At 50.2% G+C, this 10,386-nt stretch overlaps 1 non-coding gene and 1 pseudogene across 1 annotated transcript; both read right to left on the bottom strand.

Annotated features, from left to right (window-relative positions):
* Positions 1 to 417: 417 nt before the first annotated feature.
* On the bottom strand, positions 418 to 577 carry LOC141052803 (U2 spliceosomal RNA; annotated as a pseudogene).
* Positions 578 to 7,414: 6,837 nt separating this feature from the next.
* LOC141052798 (U2 spliceosomal RNA) lies at positions 7,415 to 7,598 on the bottom strand. Its single transcript, XR_012220893.1, has one exon. It is a non-coding gene; the product is annotated as a U2 spliceosomal RNA (small nuclear RNA).
* Positions 7,599 to 10,386: the final 2,788 nt, after the last annotated feature.

A 10,386-nucleotide genomic window follows, 5' to 3' on the forward strand; every position in this document is an offset into this window, starting at 1 on the left:
AATTGTTCCATTGGCCCATTGTGACACGTGATCCAAATGTTTCATTCGCCCATTGTGACGCGTCAAAGTGTTCCCTGAATAGAATACATTCTATCATGGTGTTCCATGTTCCAAAGCAAAACACATTACTGCAGCTTATCACACCTGTACCTACCAAGCAGCAAAGGCCGAGATAGATCATTATTTAAATTACAGATTGAATACAATACAATGCCTTCCATATAGAGGTGAATAATACTTGATGTAGCAGAGTTGGTCAAGTTAAATTAAGCCAAAGGAATTTGAAATGTGCAACGTGGAGAAAGAAAAAACTAATGCAGAGCAATCAAAGTTGAAAACAGCATTCAAATATTGCTTTGAAAAGACAACTTGCTTTGGTTTCAATTCAATTCAGTCTGTTTTTAGAAACCGGTTTAGAGAGAGCGCACCATCCCCGAAGATACTGCAATGATGTAGCAATACATGGAGTGAATAGAGCAAGCTCTTTTTCCATCTCCCTGTTCTAAAAATCCATTTAATATATGGTCCCCAGATAGGGGACGTATCAGATATTAAACTGATAAGAACGAGCATGGTTCCCCCACCACCACCCCCCACCCCCCCAACTGTCTGCTGAGGCTCCCTCAGCAGACTGAAGTTGGCTGCTGCTGCGCAGCTGTTAAATACCCTGGGCTGCCCATTGTGACATGTGATCCAATTGTTCCATTGGCCCATTGTGACACTTGATCCAATTGTTCCATTGGCCCATTGTGACACGTGATCCAATTGTTTCATTCGCCCATTGTGACGCTTCAAAGTGTTCCCTGAATAGAATACATTCTATCACGGTGTTCCATGTTCCAAAGCAAAACACATTACTGCAGCTTATCATACCTGTACCTACCAAGCAGCAAAGGCTGAGATAGATCATTATTTAAATTACAGATTGAATACAATACAATGCCTTCCATATAGAGGTGAATAATACTTGATGTAGCAGAGTTGGTCAAGTTAAATCAAGCCAAAGGAATTTGAAATGTGCAATGTGGACCAAGAAAAAACTAATGCAGAGCAACCAAAGTTGAAAAAAAGCATTCTAATTGTTAGGCATCGGGTTCTTGTTGCTGCACAGTGGGAATCGCGAGCCTTGCTTCCAGTGGTCTCCCATTCCTCTCCAACCGCAGAGGAAGTTGTTCAGCAGACTCGCGGTCCCGGCACTCTGCCCAGACTAGCTCCATGGGTTTGGTTGCTGCTTCCACCTCTGGCCCAACAATAGCAGCGCATGCTGGTCAGCAGCGAGTTTCTCCAGGGACTAATTCCTCCTGTCGGTCCACTGAGCATGCCCGTGGAGTGATCTCCCATTGGAGATCGAAGGTCACGTGCTCGCGTACTTCTCCAGCTCGGATTGGTCCATCTGAAAAGTCAGGAAGGTCCCGGAAGCACGCGGCTATAAAAGGTTCGCATGGCCGCTCGTCCATGGCCTAGTATAGACTGCATTATCAGACTATGAGGAGTGAGTGTTGTATGAATGTATGAATGTCTCTGGTGAAAGTCTCATTAAGAAACCCCTACCCTTGGTACGCATGTGTTGTGCAGCCTAGCCTGTTAAGCGCCCAGGCTTAGGTGAAGGTAGGACAGAGATGGAGACAGGCATCAGTCTCCATCAGTGACTAGGCACACCTCAGTGCACGTGCTCTACACTCCATAGTCAGCGTCTATAGTGGCGTCCGCAGTAGCGATGCCGCACGCTCAGAAGGCATAGAGGGACTCTGACCCCATGTCCTTGGGGTAGAGTCCTGTGGTCACTTTTTGTGCGCTCATTGGCCGGGCTCTGTGAGCTAAACAGGCTCCAGCATTTATGTTCAGCTGTAGTGCAGCTCTGTGAGTTCGCTCCTGTTCACACTGGGTGACGTAACCCATGTGTGACCTTTCCACACCACTTTATACTTCCGCCATAACCTAGCAGCAGTGTACCACCTCTACACAGTGGACCCCGGGCTGCGAACGCACCTACTATTATTTTGTAATTTGGTGCATTCCGCCAGCCCTAACATTTTACTAGCTCCAGGGTCTGGCTAGTAATGGCGGACGAACAGCGACTGCTGCAGTACATCCGGTAGCTGCAGGGCAGGTTCGCGGCTCTCGAGCGTTCAGCCTCAGCTGCGGATATTACTGCGGTCGCTGTTCAGGCAGCCACAGAGGCTGTCTCCTGTGTGACCACTGCCATCCCTGCTCCGACTTTGTCCTGCCTCCCGCTACCCGAGAAGTTCTCGGGTGATAGTGCCTCTTGTAGGGGTTTCGTGAGCGATTCCCCTCCGAGCCGGCCAAAGTGGGATTTATTATTTCCCTCTTGTCGGGCAGGGCTTTGGAGTGAACCACACTGCTGTGGGAGCGTGGTGATCATGTGGTGCAGAGTGCCTCACGGTTCTTGGAATCTATGAAGCAGGTCTTCCTGTGACCGCGAGTCACCCATGACACCATGCTCCGGCTGCTGGCATTGTCACAGGGCTCGTCCATGGTCAGCCACTTTGCCATCCAGTTCCGGACGCTGGCCTCGGAGTTAGAATGGTCAGATAAGGTCCTCATTCTGGCATTCTGGAGAGGTTTGGCTGGCCATGTGAAGGACGCTCTGGCCACCAGGGAGATTCCTGCTACACTGGAGGAGCTTATCACCATCTCCACCCATATAGACCTTCGCTTTGCCGAGCGAAGGTTGGAGCGGTCCCAGTATAGGCAGAGGTTTAGGTTGGCACCCAGTTTTGCTAAACCTCTGGAATCTTCTGATCGGGCGTCCGAGCGTCAGAGGGCTTCCCGCGAAGGATCCAGGCCCCGGCCCGCTCGAGCCCCTGTGATCTGTCATGTTTGCCGGCAGTCCGGTCACTTTGCCAACCGGTGCCCACAGCGGCTGGGAAGACGCTTGCCCCAAGTGGCCATAGGAGGCAGCTCACTAGAATCCACGGCATTTTCCTCCAAGTTGTCCTTTAAGGGGACACTTGGGTTTGGTTCTTTCACTCTGGCGGTGGAGGTTTGCGTGGATTCCGGAGCGAAGGGCAATTTTATGTCATCTGCCTTCGCTCAACGACATGCGATACCACTGGTTATGATGTCCAAGCCAGTCACCGTCAGAGTAGTGAATGTCGTGACTCTGCCCTCACAGATTACCCACCAAACCACTCCACTGTTACTCTCGGTGTCTCCATCTCATCAGGAGACGATATCCCTCCTCGTCATGCCTGAGGGTATCGACCAGGTCCTTCTAGGGGTCCCCTGGTTGCGGTATCACTCTCCCCATATAGAGTGGTCCTCGGGGAGAATTCTTGATTGGAGTAAGTCATGTGAGGGTAGATGTCTGAGGGAGTGTGTCCAGGTTGCCTTCACCGAAGTTCCCGCAGAGCTTTCCTCGCTTCCCAAACACTATCGACAGTATGCGGACGTGTTCTCCAAAAAGGCGGCGGAGACCCTTCCACCACATCGCCCCTATGACTGTCCTATTGACCTCTTGCCTGGTGCTGAGCCTCCCCGGGGTCGAGTCTATCCCCTATCTCTCCCGGAGACAGAGACCATGTCTCAATACATCAGGGAGAATCTGGCAAGAGGATTCATTAGGAAGTCAGTGTCACCAGCGGGGGCGGGATTCTTCTTCGTCCAGAAGAAGAGTGGGGAACTACGTCCTTGCATCGATTACAGGGGTCTTAACGCCATCACCGTTAAGAATAAGTAGTCTCTGCCCCTGATATCAGAGCTATTTGATAGGCTACGGGGAGAGAGAGTGTTTACCAAACTTGATCTGCGGGGGGCTTATAACCTGATTCGCATCCGTGATGGGGACAAATGGAAGACGGCATTTAACACCAGAGACGGGCACTATGAATACCTGGTGTTGCCCTTCGGCCTCTGTAATGCCCCAGCCATCTTCCAAGACTTTGTGAACGATATCTTCCGGGATATGCTTACCACCTCGGTAGTAGTCTATCTGGATGATATTCTCATCTACTCTCCAGATATTGACTTCCACCGGAGAGATGTTTGCAAAGTTTTCGACCTCCTGCGGGCAAACTCCCTCTATGCCAAGTTGGAGAAGTGTGTGTTTGAGCAGGAGTCCTTGCCTTTCCTGGGCTATATCATCTCTGCCCAGGGTTTTGCCATGGATCCTGCCAAGCTACAGGCGGTGATGGATTGGCAGGAACCCCATTCTCTCGAAGCGGTGCAGCGCTTTATGGGGTTCATAAATTACTATAGCCAATTCATTCCCCACTTCCCAACTTTGGTAGCGCCCTTGGTAGCCCTCACCAAGAAGGGTGCACACCCCAAGCAGTGGTCGGAACCTGTCTCCAAGGCCTTCTCCTCTATTAAATCCCATTTCGCTAGTGCTCCCATTCTACATCGCCCCGATGTGGATAAATCCTTCTTTCTGGAGGTGGATGCCTCTTCCGTCGGTGCTGGAGCGGTCCTGTTCCAAAAGGACTCGCAAGGTCAGAAGCACCCATGCTTCTTGTTCTCCAAGATCTTCACACCGGCAGAGAGGAATTATTCCATCAGTGACAGGGAGTTGCTAGCAATGAAGTTGGCCTTTTCAGAGTGGAGACACCTCCTGGAGGGGGCTCGCCACCCCTTGCAGGTGTTCACCGACCACAAGAATTTGGTCTATTTACAAACAGCCCAGCGACTGAATTCTCACCAGGCCAGATGGTCCTTGTTCTTCTCCCGATTCCACTTCACCCTGCATTTTCTCTCCGGGGAGAAGAACGTCCGGGCCGATGCTCTCTCCCGCTCCGTGGTGTCATCGGAGGAGGAGCCTCGGCTGATAGTCCCATCTGAAAGCCTGAGGACCATGGCTCCTGTCGCCCTCGAGTCTGTACCTCCCTGCCCATCTGCGACCGGAGGTCCTCTCTTGGGCTCATTCGTCCAGGGTGGGTGGACATTTTGGGACCAAACGGACCTCTGAGCTTCTGGTGAGGATGTACTTGTGACTACATATGGCCCGTGACATCAGGGACTTTATTCAGGCGTGCGTCTTTTGCGCCCAGAATCGGTCCTCTCGGCAACGGCCCGCTGGGCTACTTTATTCCCTGCCAGTAGCGGACAGGCCCTGGGAGATGGTTGGTATGGACTTTGTGGTGGGACTGCCCAAGTCCAGTGGCAGCACCGTCATTTGGGTTGCCACCGACCATTTCTCCAAGATGATGCATCTGGTACCACTCTCTCAGCTACCTTCTGCATGGGGCCTGGCAGTGTTGTTTATTAAGCATGTTTTCTGCCTGCACCGCATGCTGGATAAGATTGTCAGCGACGAGGGTCCTCAGTTTGCGTCTCGGTTCTGGAGAGAGCTCTGTTCCCTGCTCAGCATTGAGTTAAATCTCTCCTCTGCCTTTCATCCTGAGACGAACGGGTTGGTAGAGAGAGCCAACCAGACCCTGGCCACATATCTACGACATTTTGTCTCTGACAGGCAGGATGACTGGGCATCCTTGCTACCGTGGAATTTGCCCTGAATAATGCAGCGGCTGATTCCACTGGTCAGACGCCATTCCATCTTAATTACGGCCAGCATCCGCACGTCCCTGTCCCGATGCCAGTGTCTTCCACTGATTCCAGGGTGGCAGACTGGGCAGTTGAGGCTCACGACATTTGGAATCGCACCCAGGATGCCATTCGAGCCTCTAAGGAGAGAATGAGGGCATCCGCCGACACACATCGGCACCCTGCTCGAACTTTTGCCCCGACGACTTGGTGTGGCTCTCTGCCCGAAATATCAGGTTGCGGGCTGAGTGTACGAAGTTCGCGCCGTGATACATTTGTCCCTTCAAAGTCCTCGAGCGGATCAGCTTGGTGGTCTACCGTCTGACCCTTCCACCACACTTGGCCATCTCTGACGTCTTCCACATGTCCCTTTTCAAACCTGTTCACATGTCCCGATTTTCCGAGTCATCTGCCAGGACATTAGACAAGGTGGTGCGTGGCAAAAAGTTTTATTTGGGGAATTGGACAGGTCATGGTCCAGAAGCCCGGACCTGGGAATCAGTGGAGAACATCCACGCCTCGCTCCTTATCACAGCATTTGAGCGTAGCGAGGTTCAGAGGGGAGGGGGCCCTAGGTGGGGGGTAATCTTAGGCGTCGGATTCCTGCAACTGCACAGCAGGGATCCAGAGCCTTACATTCAGTGGGCTCCCATTCTCCATCGACCGCAGAGGAGCATGCTCAGCAGCCCCGTCGTTCACGACGCTCTGCTCTGACCAGTTCTGTAGGTCTGGTCGTTGCTGCCACCTCTGGGCCAGCAATAGCAATGCAGACTGCTCAGCAGCAAGCCGTTCCAGAGGCTAAGTCCTTCTGTCGCTCCACTGAGCATGCTCACGAGACGATCTCCCATTGGAGAACGGGAGTCACATGCACAGGTCCTTCTCCTGATCTGATTGGTCCATCTCACGGATCTGGATGCTTCTATATGGTCCCGACTATAAAAGGTTCGCATGGCCGCTCGGCCATGTGCTAGTATAGACTCTAGTTGCTACTGTGTGAATGGTGATGGATGCATGGACTTGCGAATGACTCATTAAGATTCCCCTCCCTCTGATATTACGTGTGTGGATAGGGAACTAGCGATAGAGTCAGCGCCAGTCAGTGGCAAGCTATAGGCCACATTGCACATCCTCCACAGTGCTAGCGTCCGACAGTGTGCCAGCTACCGGGCATTGTCGTATAGCGGCAGTGTCTGTCACCACGCTGCAGTCAGCAGTACTTCTTGGCGTGCACGGTTGCGACGCCGCACACACAGTAGGTCCATACGGACGCGGACCCCGTGTCTTGGGCCCAAGTTCTGTGACCATATACCGTGCGTGCATTCCACCGAGTCCTGTGACGTCAACAGGCTCGGGCTTTGTATTTAACGCATCGGCGTCTCCGTGAAGAAACAGAAACCGCCCAGTGCTCTCCGGGTGATGTTCAACCCACGTGCGTTATACCGCCATATTGGGCGTCTGCAATTATCTAGCAGCAGTGTAGCAACTTCTGCACGGTGGAACCGGGCGGCGAACGCACTTATTATTTATTATTTAGTGCGATCCGCCGTCCCTAACAGAGGGCAAAGGGCTGCAGGCCTTGTAGCAGGTGGGTGTGCAGAAATGAATCTATACAAAGTGAAACACATTACTGCAGCTTATCACACCTGTACCTACCAAGCAGCAAAGGCCGAGATAGATAATTATTTAAATTACAGATTGAATACAATACAATGCTTTCCATATAGAGGTGAATAATACTTGATGTAGCAGAGTTGGTCAAGATAAATCAAGCCAAGGGAATTTGAAATGTGCAACGTGGACCAAGAAAAAACTAATGCAGAGCAGCCAAAGTTGAAAAAAGCATTCAAATATTGCTTTGAAAAGACAACTTGCTTTGGTTTCAATTCAATTCAGTCTGTTTTGGAAACTGGTTTAGAGAGAGCGCACCATCCCCGAAGATACTGCAATGACGCGGCAATACATGGAGTGAATAGAGCAAGCTCTTTTTCCATCTCCCTGTTCTAAAAATCCATTTAATATATGGTCCCCAGATAGGAGACGTATCAGATATTAAACTGATAAGAATGAGCATGGTTCCCCTCCCCCCCACCCCCAACTGTCTGCTGAGGCTCCCTCAGCAGACTGAAGCTGGCTGCTGCCGCGCAGCTGTTAAATACTCTGGGCTGCCCATTGTGACACGTGATCTAATTATTCCATTGGCCCAGTGTGACACGTGATCCAATTGTTCCATTGGCCCATTGTGACATGTGATCCAATTGTTCCATTGGCCCATTGTGACGCGTCAAAGTGTTCCATGAATAGAATACATTCTATCACATTGTTCCATGAATGGAACACATTCTATCTACAGCAGGCAGGCAGCGCACATAGCTGCTACAAGCCAAAAGAATACTCTCAGACAGGTGAACGTAGGCCGAACATTTAATTGACATGCCAGATAAATTGTTTCTGTTTTATTGAATTCATATAAATATGCACAAATACATACATATATATATATATATATATATATATATATATATATACAGTCATATGTAAAAGTTTGGGCACCCCTATTAATGTTAACCTTTTTTCTTAATAGCAATTTTGTTTTTTTTGCAACAGGTATTTCAGTTTCATATATCTAATAACTGATGGACTCAGTTATATTTCTGGATTCAAATGAGGTTTATTGTACTAACAGAAAACGTGCAATCTGCAGTTAAACAAAATTTGACCGGTGCAAAAGTATGGGCACCCTTATCATTTTCTTGATTTGAACACTCTTAACTACTTTTTACTGACTTCCTGAAGCACTAAATTGGTTTTGTAACCTCATTGAGCTTTGAACTTCATAGCCAGGTGTATCAAATCATGAGAAAAGGTATTTAAAGTGGCCACTTGCAAGTAGTTCTCCTATTTGATTCTCCTATGAAGAGTGGCATCATGGGCTCCTCAAAACAACTCTCAAATGATCTGAAAACAAAGATTATTCAACATAGCTTTTCAGGGGAAGGATACAAAAAGTTGTCTCAGAGATTTAACCTGTCAGTTTCCACTGTGAGGAACATAGTAAGGAAATGGAAGGACACAGGTACAGTTCTTGTTAAGCCCAGAAGTGGCAGGTCAAGAAAAATATCAGAAAGGCAGAGAAGAAGAATGGTGAGAACAGTCAAGGACAGTCCACAGACCACCTCCAAAGACCTGCAGCATCATCTTGCTGCAGATGATGTCACTGTGCATACGCCCGGGTGGCAAGCATTTTTATTGGTATATGGTCTCCCATCCTGCTATGTGCTGCCACCCTCCTTTCCTGGTATGCATGGCACCCCTCATTCTATCCTGGTATGCATGGTACCCTCACCCCCCCATCCTGGTATGCATGGCACCCCATTCTTCATCCTGGTATGCATGGTCCCCTCACCCCCCCAATCCTGGTATGCATGGTCCTCTCACCCCCCAATCCTGGTATGCATGGTACTCCCTCATCCCTATCCTTGTATGCATGGTCCCCTCACCCCCTATCCTGGTATGCATAGTACCCGTCATCCCTATCCTGGTATGTATGGTCCCCTCACCCCCTATCCTGGTATGCATAGTACCCCTCATCACCCAATCCTGGTATACATGGTACTCCCTCATCCCTATCCTGGTATGCATGGTACTTCTTCATCCCTATCCTGGTATGTATAGTCCCCTTATCCCCCCATCCTGGTATGCATGGTCCTCTCACCCCCCAATCCTGGTATGCATGGTACTCTCTCATCCCTATCCTGGTATGCATGGTCCCCTCACCCCCTATCCTGGTATGCCTGGTACTCCCTCATCCGTATCCTGGTATGCATGGTACCCCTCATCCCCCAATCCTGGTATGCATGGTCCTCTCACCCCCCAATCCTGGTATGCATGGTACTCCCTCATCCCTATCCTGGTATGCATGGCACCCCTCAATCCTATCCTGGTATGCATGGTACCCTCACCCCCCAATCCTGGTATGCATGGCACCCCATTCTTCATCCTGGTATGCATGGTCCCCTCACCCCCCAATCCTGGTATGCATGGTACTCCCTCATCCCTATCCTGGTATGCATGGTCCCTTCAGCCCCTATCCTGGTATGTATGGTCCCCTCACCCCTTATCCTGATATGCATGGTCCTATCATCCCCCAATCCTGGTATGCATGGTACCCCTCATCCCCCAATCCTGATATGCATGGTCCTCTCACCCCCCAATCCTGGTATGCATGGTACTCCCTCATCCCTATCCTGGTATGCATGGTCCCCTCACCCCCTATCCTGGTATGCCTGGTACTCCCTCATCCGTATCCTGGTATGCATGGTACCCCTCATCCCCCAATCCTGGTATGCATGGTCCTCTCACCCCCAATCCTGGTATGCATGGTACTCCCTCATCCCTATCCTGGTATGCATGGCACCCCTCAATCCTATCCTGGTATGCATGGTACCCTCACCCCCCAATCCTGGTATGCATGGCACCCCATTCTTCATCCTGGTATGCATGGTCCCCTGTTATGAATGAGTCACCAGAGGAGGAAAAAACAAAAAGGCAAGCTAAGTCCAGAAAACTGGAGAGGTTGGTAACTAGCGGATTGCAGACCCCTGATCCTATTCACAACAACTAACAGTAGCCGTGGAGCGTTCCTGCGATGATCCTAGATGCCTCGTCACAGCCGGAGAGCTAAATAAGCCTAAAGAAAGAAAGGGGAAACGTAAACTGCCCCAGAGCAGATCCCACAGCAATAGACAGCCCCCAACATGTATTGTTGGTGAAAAAAGATGAAAACACAAACACAGACAGAAAGGCAGGCAGAGCAAATGATGGGGCCCAACTAACTAGATAGGACAGGACAGAAAAGATGCTGTCTGCAATCAGCAAAAACTCTACCAA

Source organism: Dendrobates tinctorius, unplaced genomic scaffold (assembly GCF_039654945.1).
Source record: "Dendrobates tinctorius isolate UK_male_01 unplaced genomic scaffold, ASM3965494v1 ptg000162l, whole genome shotgun sequence".
NCBI classification, from domain to species: domain Eukaryota; kingdom Metazoa; phylum Chordata; class Amphibia; order Anura; family Dendrobatidae; genus Dendrobates; species Dendrobates tinctorius.